The sequence below is a fragment of the Numida meleagris genome, chromosome Z (assembly GCF_002078875.1).
Source record: "Numida meleagris isolate 19003 breed g44 Domestic line chromosome Z, NumMel1.0, whole genome shotgun sequence".
NCBI lineage: Eukaryota > Metazoa > Chordata > Aves > Galliformes > Numididae > Numida > Numida meleagris.
In genome coordinates, this window is record NC_034438.1 from 2,762,954 (window position 1) to 2,775,583 (window position 12,630).

Sequence of the window (12,630 nt, forward strand, 5' to 3'; positions counted from 1 at the left end):
TGGCTGTATTTAAATTGTTTGTGCATCTGACTATTGTTATCAGAAAACTCTTACAATTTTTCTCCCACTCTCTTTGCACAATGTAGCTACATGGTGCAGTTGCAAAGGAATGCGCATTTAAACATTGAGTTAGTCATAGTATTTGCATTTTGATAGCTGCTATGTTTTGAATAAAGAACCCGAAGAAGCCTTGTATCTGAGTGAATCTTTTTAAAGGCTAATTTTAAATAAATCAGTCAAAAGTTTGGCATTGCGTCACATTCCAGTAGGGAGAACTGAATTACTATGTGATAAATGTAGTTAAGGAAAGTAATTATTCTTCTTAAAGTAATATTATTACCTTTCTAGCTTATGGAGTTCATTTCCCTGGATTCTATTTGACGTGTATTATCATTTTAAAATAACTGTACTTTCAACGTACAGCGCTGCTTTATGGCTTCGGGTCCTTTTATCTTCCTTCTTTTTCCACTACTGCATTAGAAACCTCAAATTTCACCTCTCCCGTGAAGGATTTTCTGTTCTGCAGGATGTATCCCCCTGAATAAAACTAAGTTCCCGTGGAAAAAAAAAAAAAAATTACTCTCCTAGCCAACAGGCAAAAATTTAAGACATGGAAACTGCTTTATTTCATTCCAGCTACTTTCTTTTTTTCTTTTTTTCTTTTTCTTTTCTTTTCTTTTCTTTTTTTTTTTAAATCAGGATATCTTTAGAGAAAGAGAGAGGGAGACTGAGAAAGCCATCATTAGATAGATCTTCTGATCTTTATCTGCAGTAGCACAGTCAGAAGAGCTAATGCTATGATGATAGCTTTGAAATCTCTTAGGAATTGGATAAAGAGAAGCGATAGTGATGAACTCCCAGCTAATAAACAGAGAGTGCTTATTTCTGCAGAATGATCAATTTCCAGATGTCCTGAGGCTTGTCTGATACAGTTGATTTACTCATTCTCCCTCACTTCACTAATAAAGCTCAAGTCCAACATCAGATTAGAGAAGAGCCAGACTTCTTAAAGGGGCAAGAGGAGGGCTGGCATCATGGAACGTAAATGCTGGGAGACGTACTAATCTCTTCTGCCTCCTCCCATAGCCACCAAGCTGTCTTAAACAGCTGCCTTCTTCTGCTGAAATCATACACTTTATCCGCTTTGGGTTAGTACAGTAATACAGACAATTAATTTGTTATCTTGTTAGTGGAAATTTAATGCAATGATCTAAAAGAACTCGTACATATTGTGATAAACTTTTGTGCCTCCAGGGTGCTTCTCTTCCATAGGACTCATTTCACATCCCATCCATTATGTAAATGAGATGTGGAAATAGTTTAGTTCCCCTAATGTATCTGTACACTGATGGATTGCACAAAGTCAGCCCTACTGAAACTAATGAGGTTAAATGCATCTTGCCATTCCTTTCTACTTGGGTGAATCTCTGTGCCTGAGCTCAAGAAACTCAAGTCCTCTTCACTGTCCTGAAGATAATTGTGTTTCCTGACAGGAAGCATAGTGGCAAGTGTTGCATACCTGATGCCTGAAAAGAAGAGCAAATGCTATTGCTATATACAGCTGTGGGGTTGTCTGTAGAGGCTTCAGCTCATCTTTCACTTTAGGGAAGTGGGTCCCAGGACTGCACTGGGCTATGTAATGGCATGTAATGTTTGAAAAACATCTAGCTGTTGGCATTCTCCATGCAAGAACTAAATCCAGGGAGGAAAGAATAAGAAAACATTATTTTGCTCATCTTCCAGGTGAGTCTCCAGCCCCCTTGCCCTTCTAGGTAAGAGGATGTTCAGCTGTAATTTGATTGAAAAAAGGCCAATCTTCCAGCTGTTTCCAACTTGTATTTACTATAATTAGGCTTTCTGGGAGATGGAGTCTTAAGCCTTGCATTTTGGGTTTGTTTTGGTGTTGCTTTTCCCATGGAATCCTCCATCTCATTCCCTTCCACCCTCCTCTGCATATTGCCAACATGAAAATAGAGGAGACATGAAACAGGGGACTGGGGAATAACAGATGTGCATCTTTGGTCATGGGAATCGAAATGATGTGTGCTGAGAAGTTCAATCCTTCAAGGACTGAAAGATGAAAATTGATTTAATGGAGCTGATGGAAACAGTTCAGATGCTAGAACAGTACAGGACAATGACCCAAGGGGGCTGAGTGTGCTTGTGCTCAGTCCCCTCCAGCCCCCTTTTCCTTCAGGCAGGGTGGAATTGGGGTTTGAAAATACCATGGAAGAAATGACCAAAATTTGTCATGCCAGGAACTGATGAACATATGACACGAGGATTTCCAGCAGAACTTGGATCAAAGTAGAAGACTGTGTGAGCTATTGTCAGGTGACAGCAATCAATAAATTTAATGAGAGAAAAACCCGAGGGTTCAAAAGGCTAATTCAGAGTCAAAGGCTCCAATATCCCAGGCCTTATGAACACAGATTTAAGCTACAGGGACTCGTTAATGGGTTCAGAGTCAAAGGTTTGTCCTGCCCAGAGCCTGGAACTTTCAATGAGAAGAAAGATACACTTTACAGTTGTTGGAGACCGATAGAATAAAGAGAGACAGACAGAAACTGATGGTGCTGAAGAAATTAAATTTGCCGTGAAATATTTCAATGAATGAATCATTTAATACACAGTGATGAAGAACTAACTTCTCTTTCAGAGGGGGAAGGACAAACATTAAAAGCTCTGAAAGATGAGAAACGAAAATAAGTGTTTGAGGAAGCACAGGAGGATGGGGTGGAAGAGTGAGCTAAAGAGCTCTTTTTTGAGGCATTAAAAGCCATTAGGTATTCTGAAGGGCAGAAATAACAATTAAAAAATACATATATATAGCTGGAAGCAAGAACCAGCTTAGAGATGAGTAGTCACGCTGAAATGAACTGTCATAGTGGATGACGATATGCTCACTTGGGAGGAAGGAAACAGGAGCTAGGATTTCTTTCTCAAGAACACAGCTGAGGAAAGATAGATGGGGGAGTTTCAGTCCGTAAGTAATGAGAAAAGTCAAGGGTGGTGTTTGGAGTTGTTGTTTTTCTTAACAAGAGGGATGATCATTTTTAAATGTGGCAGATAGAGCTGATATCCCCTAGGCAAATGGAGTTGGGAACAGTTTGTATTTATCACAGATTAAATGGGACAGTGACAGCTTTGGTAGGAGAGTGCTGGCATGAAACACGGGCAGAAGAGTCAAGTTGCTGGTGGAGGAGGATGAATGAGGCACCAGGATGGGGCTGGTGTAATGATGGAATCATTTTTCAGGCACATCTAGTGTAGAAAAGGTCATGAAAGCTAAGAGCAGTTAGCAAAATTATTAGCAAAAATCTTGCTGAACAAGTTCGACTAAGATACTTCCACTGAGAAAAGAGAGCATAATATTCCACCAGAAATTACATGGCTTAGGTCCTCCCTGCGTGTGCATCCGGTAAAATTGCATCTGTATAATGCAAAAAAAACCTCATCTGATGTTTTTTTCTTTGTAACTAAAATGTCATATTTGCATTACAGTGATTTAAGTAGATCTGTGGAGATGTCTGTGTTAGAAAGGTAAACTGTATCAGGGATGCTGCTGGAACCCAAATGCCCACTGCACAAAAGGAAAACCAAAGAACCAGGTGGGCATCCTCACCATCTGGCTTTTAGTCCGGAAATATCTGACCTTCTCTCCAGAGGGGTTCACACCTTTCTAGTCACTGCAGCCGCAATCAAAGGCAGCTGTGTCACAGTGGTAGGCACTTGGGAACAGGTGGGATAAAGATGAGCTGAAATCCTTTCCCTGAATTCAGTCACAGAGCTGATAAGAACATCCAAGACTGCTGACTTTCCAGTTAGAATCCTCCCTGCTGAGCAGCCTGGGCATTTCATTTCTCTTCTTTGTGTATAACAAGCTATGCTCCAGTTCATACAATGAGAAATGCTCTGAGTACGACATACATTTGAAATAAAATCTCAGCTCTTAATGGAACTCCCAGTATGCCCTACAATCTAGGAGACTGTAATGGAGGAGTTTTTATTTTTAGAAGATCTTGTGCTGACTTTGTTTTAATATCTGAGTCCATTTATCCTGCTTTAATGCTGATTTATCACTAAAATGAGTGCTTGCTTTATCAGCACTAGGAATGAAAAATAATACACATTGGGAGTGCATATATTGTTCTTCTCACTCCCTCTCTGTATTTCAGATCAACAGATACAGGGCATTTGTTCTGAAAACCACCGTAATTGGCTGGAATATGAAAACTGAAATCTATTTAAATGGATGTAGAGGTAAGATTGTAAGTGTTATTACCAATTAACCTCAGCAATGAAATTTTAATAATTAGCACGACGGTATATTGTACTTTAATTGTTGCTCTATTCTAATGGCATTCTGAAAAAAATCTCTCTTGTATTATACAAAAAAATTCAGTGATAACTGTTGCTCCGATACAAACCTTAGCGTAAAAGCATTTGGATCTGACATTTTTTTTCAATTAAAATTCTGATAGGAAATACTTCATTGAGAGTGATTTTCATTAAAATTCTTGCTGCAAATGTTTCCTTTAACAGTGTAAGAAGGATGGCAGAGAGACCATGTGTAATAAGGTCAGAGAATGCCTCCGTGGAGTATAGATGCAAGAAGGGATCTGACTGATGAAGAAGAGGTTAAAGAGGTGAAGAGTGCAAAGTGGAATGAAACAGGGAATAAAGAGCACACTGGGAAAACCCTAAATGCTCTTAACCACTGACATTTGGAGTTATCAACTTGAATGCTGCATATCTATGTCAATATCTCTCCAAATTTCCAGAGTGCTTTTCTGTATAACTTTAGCGCAAGCTTATCTTCAGTTTTCTTGTCTAATAATACCTAAAAGGATGTTTTAGGTTCTTCTCCAATGAACTTCCATCCACATAACCGTATATACTTATAATACAGTACTAGGCAGACCAAATACAGAAGGATCTATCAGGGTGGGAATATAAGGATCCAGAAAACTCTGGGATAGCGTCATGACAGAGGAAAGATGATGCAAGCAGAACTTTTCTTTAACTAAAATTGCTTTGCTGGGGTAGTAGAAGTTTATTAACATATTATTTATGGAAATATTTAACAGAGGTGGAATCTGCTGAAATTCTGACTCTGAGTGAGATTTTGATCAGAACATCAAACTACTGAAAAAAAAAAAAAAAAAAAACAATGAACTTTAGGAATCTGCCAAGAATAGTATCTCCAACCTTTGTGCTTGAAATTAAGTTTATAGTGTTCATATCCCTGTCAGGATTTATCTAATGATAGGTTCTAGATTCAGATAATTGTTTACAACATATGGCCAAGCAAGTTCTGCAGAAAACCTAGAATCCTTGGAGGAAGAAATCTAAAGAGATTTTCTTTAGAATTTTTAACATGAAAAGCCATGGAGGGTGGTGGTCTTGTTTTCTTCTACTGAGACAGCTGCCAGTAAAACATCTCCATCCTATTCAATATTGTGAGTTTTGCCTAGAAAACCAGATCTTCAGATTTTTACTTATGCCCTCCTTAAGATGTTATGAGCATAGAAGAGGTTCATTTCATCAAACTTTAGGCAGCCACAGCCCAGTTTCTACATGAAAGCTATGCATCTAAGCTCCTATTACAAGCAACAGAGATCAAATTAATAGTTAAAAAAGTGCAGTGGGTGATCCAACAAAAAAAGCAGGAGTTTTCTTTATTCCAAGATGAATTACTCTGCAGGATATGCTGGGTAAACTTTTATCAACTGTAAAGAAAGTGGAGGAATCTAACTCACCTAGCTATCTTCTGCTGGTGAGAGGATCCACCCCTCCAGAAGCTCGATGGTCAAATGTCAAACAGCCAGGTTTAAATTCCTCATGCTCAAATAGTGACGCTAAAACATGGATAGTACATCTCTGGGCCAGGAGTATAAGCTCTATACAGGCACCTGGTTGTGTTTGAAATGCACCAAAGTATTTAAAACCTCCAAGGGTGGCTGGCAGATATGATAAAGGACTTCACGCAAGACCTCTGCCCTTCTGCAAGAGCAGCTGGAGGCCAGGCAGAATATCCTAGGCTTCTCAAATGACAGCTGACAACTACATGTTGGCAAATGAATCGAACCCTGAGCCTTCATCTTTGCTCATCCCAAAGTCTCTTGTGGGTAGGGAAATACCTCATCATTGTAAATATCCCCTTGTCACCAATGGAGGAACAGCACAAACATGCCCTGTCAGCTCTTCCCTGAATGGGAAGAAAACGATTGCAGTGCAAGGCACCTAAGTATATAAAGTATATATTAAAAACCATGGAAACTTCCCATACTTCTTTAGGATGAATTTGTTACCCAGGAAGAAAAAAAGAAACTTCTTCTTCTGTCCTATGACAAAGGTTTTTTGCTTGATATGGCAAAGAGGGGAGTACAATTTTTTCCCTTCTCCTAGTCAAATGAGCATTAAAAATAACTAAAACCCCTGAAATTCAAAATTGCGTGGACTTACAGGACATAGCTCTGTAATTGCCAGCACAAACAGAAGGAATCAATGATGTAAACATAGCCTGTCCAGCAGATATAAAAGCACAAGCCATCCCAAATGTATAATTCATTTCATCTGCGTATTTGAGATAACTCAAAGCAAAGAGGGCAAAATGTCTCAGACTGATTAGACAACTAACTAAGTTCAACATTTCCTCTCCCTTATTGCTTAGCCATTCTTCATTGTTCATTTAGTGATGGGAAAAGGCTCTGGAAGTCAAACTGACAAGATAGCACATGCACATGTATCACTTAAGTACATTTCAGCCTCTCAAAAATGCCTCTAAAGAGAGCCTAAGTTATGGTTAGGTCTTACACTGGGCTTCTCCACATGAATTTCTCTTCTCCCCACAAACATAAAACCCATTTTATCTAGAGATGTGAATCCTCAGAGATGGGGGAAAAAATCTGCAAAATGTCAAAGACACATCGGTAAAATATCATCATTGATGAAGATTAACTGTTTCAGTAAAGAGAAAAAAAAAAAAGTTTAGCAAGTGCTGGGCATTTCCAGGGATTGCTGTGCTATTCCTGTATAGCTGTGTGGCTATTTCTCATTCCAGGAGTTACAAAAAAAAAGTCTTCTGTTTTTTTTAAATGATCTGGAACCACTTGGCATGTGACTTCCAAAGTGTTTAGCACAGTCTTACAAAAACGTCATGAAAATTTATCAGTCTAGGCCCCAAATCTACTTGCCTGCCTTGTACCATCAGTCATCACACTAATGAAAATACTAATGACATTTCAATTGTGTTTCAAGAGAAATGAGCTGCTTCAGCTGAGCAGAAATTAGAAAAAAAATTAAATTTTCGCATGAAGAGTATATCACTCTCCCTTGTTATTATTATTAATTAGGTGAAGCACTTGGCTTCATTGACATCTGGAGTCCCACTGTAGGAGTCACAGTACACAGAAAAAGTGAGAAACAAGCCACATTGCTAAACAAAGAGGAAAGAATCAGGAAGCAGAATCGGAAATATAAACCCTTAAAATGTTTGACAGTCACACTGAAGTTCAAGCTAGGATATTTTAGAGTGTTTGATGGTAACAGAGAGAAGCAGACATCTCCAAAGAACAGTCTCATCCTACTTGGACCAGATGCCTACATATGGGTAATGGTACTTGCCCCTGGAGGTGCCCAGATTGGCTTGTGCAGACATACAGCCTGACAAATTGCAGGTAAAACATCTTTTCATTATGACACAGCCACTCAGTGAGTGACTTCCCTCTCTTGATCTCCAACCCAGTTTCCTACCACAGCCATCGCCTCAGATCTATTAGTAGGATGGGTGCAAGCAGTGCACATTCTTTGAGGCATGAGGGCTGGAGAAACGAGGTGTCTCAGATCCCTCTGCTGAGGAATGAGAATGATAAATCATCTGGGTGGGACTCCAGCAGCCAGCCAAGATCAACACAAAACAGCAAAAGAAAGGGAGGGGTTGTCCTGTCTTTGGTCTTGTACTGAGCGCATGTGGGCCACGGTTCTACAAGGCAGAAGCTGTGGCAAGAGGCTGGGGCTGCTGTGAGACAGATGAGGGGGACTTGCTCCCAAACGTGGACGCTGTTGTGTTGTTTGGGAAAGATCCAGCACTGAGCTAGCTGCCAGAATTGGTGAGCGAGCAGACTTGACAACCCAGGGAATGCTTGTCAGGTCTGATCCTAAACCATATCTACTGGCAAGCACATTACATTTTGGAAACTTTGGGATCTTTCGAGTAAAATTTTAAGAGGAGATGTAATACCATTCCTACAACAAAACGAAACAAAATAAAATCAAACCCTGGAAAACCACAACTATTCTCATGTTCCAATCTGCTCTGCCATGAAACCAGAACAAATAGGCTGTGGCACGGTTTTAAGAGTCGATTATAAAACACCCCATCAGAATATAAACAACCCACATCGACAAAGTAATCTCTGTGGATCTCAGTGGGCCTGACCCGCTGCTGCCCTCTTCCTTGTATAGTCATGAATACAAATGCAAGGTGAATGCCGGCTGCCTTATGATCTCGTGACATTTTACACCCATGTTACTGATGTCAACAACTGCATGAGGCAGCCGAGAATCAAACTCAGGGTAACTACTTGCAAGAAATAGAAGAGCAAACTAAAGGCACGTTTCCAAGGAGTTTCGGTATTTCAGAGATGAAGCTTACATGGCTAAGTCAATCCCTTCTACACTTCCACATTTACTTAGGGAAAAGCCTTGTACTTAACATAGTATTATAATTCACTGCTGGAACACATGCTGCCCTGTCTCAATGGGAGAGCTGTTCCCCATTCCTGCCATCTCTCTTTGTAAGTGTTAAATCCGCGTACAGAAATACATCCCTGACAAAACCGTTCAGAAAACTTCGGAGACCAAAGCCTGCAACTTTTGTCTCCAGCGTGCAATGGGAGTAAATTATGGCTCCTGGCTCATTCTGTTCAAATGGTCCTTTCTCTTTTAAGCAAACAAACGAATAAACACTAAATGTCCTATTCCCAGCTGGTATTAGTGCAATGTTATGTTTGAGACTTTAAAAATGTAAAAGTCAAACCATTCATACTGATGGGTCCCGTAGCAAATGTAACGTTGTCCCAGGGGTACCTACGTAGCGTGGTATTGCTGCACATGGTATTAACTTTTATGCCTCTGTCTATATGTGCAGTGTGGCTCATTTATAGTTGCTCTGGGAACCACTATGTTTACATAAATTTTAATTTCCTGTCTTTTGTTTGTTCTCTTTATCATCTTTCTAAAGCAAAATTTTCCTTGTGAATTTTAGTGCTCTACCAATTATCTGCAGATGGAGGCGCAGGAGAAATGACATCCTCTGATTTTTCCATGTGGCCCTGTCAATATGCCTCCACACAGGTTGGAGCTGTCAGACACTGCAGAGGTACAGAAGTGGCTCTTTTTTTCGACTAAAGCGGGCCTCTTCCCATGGATTGTGCCGATTTTGGTCCATTGTCTCCTGGGATCTGGCCAAAATCTTCCTGCTGAGGTGTCCTGGACCATATTTATCATATCATAACTCATTTTCTCGTGTTTGTTTTCCTCTTAAATGCAAGTAGTTTGTGAGCTGCATGAATCTAGTGCTTGGATTCGTACAGCCACCCTTGAGTTACATGCCTCCAGATTTTGGTACCAAAGTCCTTTGCAATCTGCTCTGTTAACTGAAAGAAGATGTTTACAACTGCTTGAAATCTTTTTTTCAAGCTCGCAAAACTATTGCTTCGATCAGCAGAGTTCTGACTGTACCTAGTTATGAAACATTACTATAACAGAGTGAAACCTTAGAGATGCCAGTTGCGCCAAAAAACAACACAATGGTCCAGCTACAGATTAATGCAGTGATCCTCATGAGCAGTTAATTAAAATTCAGTGTTGACAGGACCAAGCCTTGTTACTGTTTTTTAGGGAAACAAAGAATAACAGATAAAGCCAAATTATAATAGGTCGGTGCAGCAAATCCAAGAAAAATATGGCAGTTCTCAGCATCTGTGATAGGAATCCTTCCTCTTCTTGAATAATAAAGGCTTTTACTAATTTTAACCAGAGCCGAATCTGAAAAACCTGCAGTCACGTGTGACTCAGAGAGCCCCAAGGGAATGGGGGGTGGGGGAGATATGTGTGTGTGTGTATGTCTGTGTGTATAATCTAACAGCGCCCAGAGCTTTCGCGATCCTGGACCACTTCAATTGCACAGGCCAGATTCATTAAAAACCCTGGCTACATTCCAGCAGTTAAAATTGAAGCAGCATATTTATTGCATTTTGCTCAAATAAATCTGAAAAAGTGTGAATCATATCCCTTGGAGAGATGGCGAGAAGAAGTAAACAATCTCGGGCTCACACTTGGAAGCCGGCTATGACGAAGAACAAAGATGCAGGAGGGTCGTCATCGTGGAGAGCTGCAGGATGCTTGTTGATTCACAGGGTTTGGGCTCTGCCACCATTTTGTCCATTGCTGCTATTCTGGCCTCAGATCCTCTGTTTAGTTTTCTCTATTTTATTTACACCCATGCACGCACACCCACGCGTATATTTTAAAGAGCCTCTTTGCTTATGCAACTCCACTCTGCGGTTCTCTGTGGTTTTCCAGATGCTGTTCATGACACTGGCACCTCACCCCAATTGCAGCTGCGTTCAGCTGGGATTCAATTACAGCCTGTCTCGCACAGGCAGATTGGTTTTTCAAAGATAACATATTTTGGGGAGGGATTTTATTTTTTTTTCCACCCAAAATGCAATTTTTATTAGGAAAGGAGAAGCATGACTTGCAGCTTGATCTTGCCGGGTGCTGAACGCCGACAGACAGGTCCTCAGCACCTTTGGTACTGTTTTACTTCAGCACATTTTAGCACACAGCACCCTGCAGGGTTAGATTCTGCAAGATTAAAATGCTGGCAGAGCCGGATCCTGAGGCTGCCCAGGGAAAACTTCCTATCACAAACAGTACACTGATAACTGTTTTTCGCATATCTGGTTTTGCAAAGTGTAATCAGCTTATAATTAGCAAACCTAATTACTGGGGTTTTTTTTTGGACATTGGGAAGTGAAGGCAGAGAGGTACTGCTAATACAAGAGATGTTTCATTATTTCTACAGGGTATTCTATGCACCCCGGTCCATCCTCTTCCTCGAGACAGGTGTAGCTCCCCCCAGGATGATGCTGTGCAGGGAGAAGCCCCATCACTTGGGATGCAGGAGGCGTGGCAGGTGTAGGGGAGAGCACTGCCAATCCCCAGCAGCTTTGTACAGCCCTACTATGAACAAGGTGAGAGGTAAAATATATGTTTGCAGGCTACGATGGACTCAGAGGAATTGTCATTTGGATTAAGCCTTCAGTCTTTGTTTTACCCTAACCCCATTTTCTTATTTGATTATCAGCGCCACTAATGACCCAAATTATTAAAGGTGTTGCTTCCATCCAGCTTTGGTTGGGTCTCAGAGGCTAAACACAGTCGTGGGACTCAGGGTGCAGATCCCATTGCTTCTAAAGCATCTTGAGAAATCAAACAGAACGAAATCAGACATCACCCACTTCTGATATTAAGAAACAAAATAAGCAGCTTGACTTTTGGGGATACCAATCGCTGTAGTATCTGGTGAAATCCTCATGAGCAGCTAATGAGGGACTTTGGCATCCCAGTGGATAAAAAAAATGGAATTTCAGTATCCAATACTCTGGCAACAGCTGGTCTTGCCTCAGCTTCCCCATCTGTAATAGGAGTGGAACAGTTCTTGTCTCAGCTATTGAGCTGGCAAAAATAGATAGTAATAGAAAGGTAAAAAATTTTTGCTTGTCGCAAAGAAACAGTGCTTATTAAATGAAAGCACGCTGAGAGTGTTTGCTCTTTTTGCATCAGACAGTGAGACAATAATAGCCTTTTTTATTACTTGGGTACAGCTCTAGCTTTTCTCAGTCCTTCTATACGTGATTCATCTGCATGCCATCAAATTTGACTGCCCTTTTCAGAGACTTGCTGAAGTCAGTTAGTTGAAGGAGAAGTAGCACAAAGGAAGAAAGCAGATCTGGGAAATAAAACAACATGACTTTGACAGAGGAAATTCTTCAAATTAATAAAATCCAAGCAGGTAAGGCAAACAGAGCAGCAAGGAGAGGGATGCAGGCATGGTGCAGCAGCAGATAGCCTCAATATTCATACTCCTTGTGCAACCAAAGGGCTGACAGAGCACGGCTCCTTCGCAGGTATCTCCCTGCCTGTTTGACATATTTAGCTACAGTGGGAAAGCTCACAGTAGCTATGAGAAACCATGATGCTCTAAGGATGGAAGAGATGCAAGGTGGCTTTTTCTTGAGTTATAGGTGGGAGGAAAGCAACATATCTACAGGTAGGTTTTCTGTATTACACCAGTAGTATCTGTATGGCCATTTGAAATAGAATTGTGTGATTATTTATGTTAGAAAAGACCTCTAAGATTATCAAGTCCAATCATTAACCTTGCACTGCTAAGTCTACCACTAAACCAAGATAAATACAAACAGTTTAACTCCCCAAATAATGTTTCCTTTTCTAATTAGTGAATCTGAAGATGCAAGCTGTAATTGAAGGTCCGTTCAGTTAGTTGCTGGGGAGCATTCCCACTATAGAACTGGGATGCTATCACATGAGATTGTA

The 12,630-nt window shown here is 40.5% G+C and overlaps 1 protein-coding gene and 1 long non-coding RNA gene across 9 annotated transcripts in view; one reads left to right on the top strand and one right to left on the bottom strand.

Annotated features, from left to right (window-relative positions):
• SETBP1 (SET binding protein 1) overlaps window positions 1–12,630 on the bottom strand; it is a 250,603-nt gene that overhangs the window by 17,910 nt on the left and 220,063 nt on the right. The window lies entirely within an intron of this gene.
• Window positions 3,527–5,065, top strand: LOC110389378. Its single transcript, XR_002433183.1, has 2 exons — window positions 3,527–4,263; window positions 4,546–5,065. It is a non-coding gene; the product is annotated as an uncharacterized LOC110389378 (long non-coding RNA).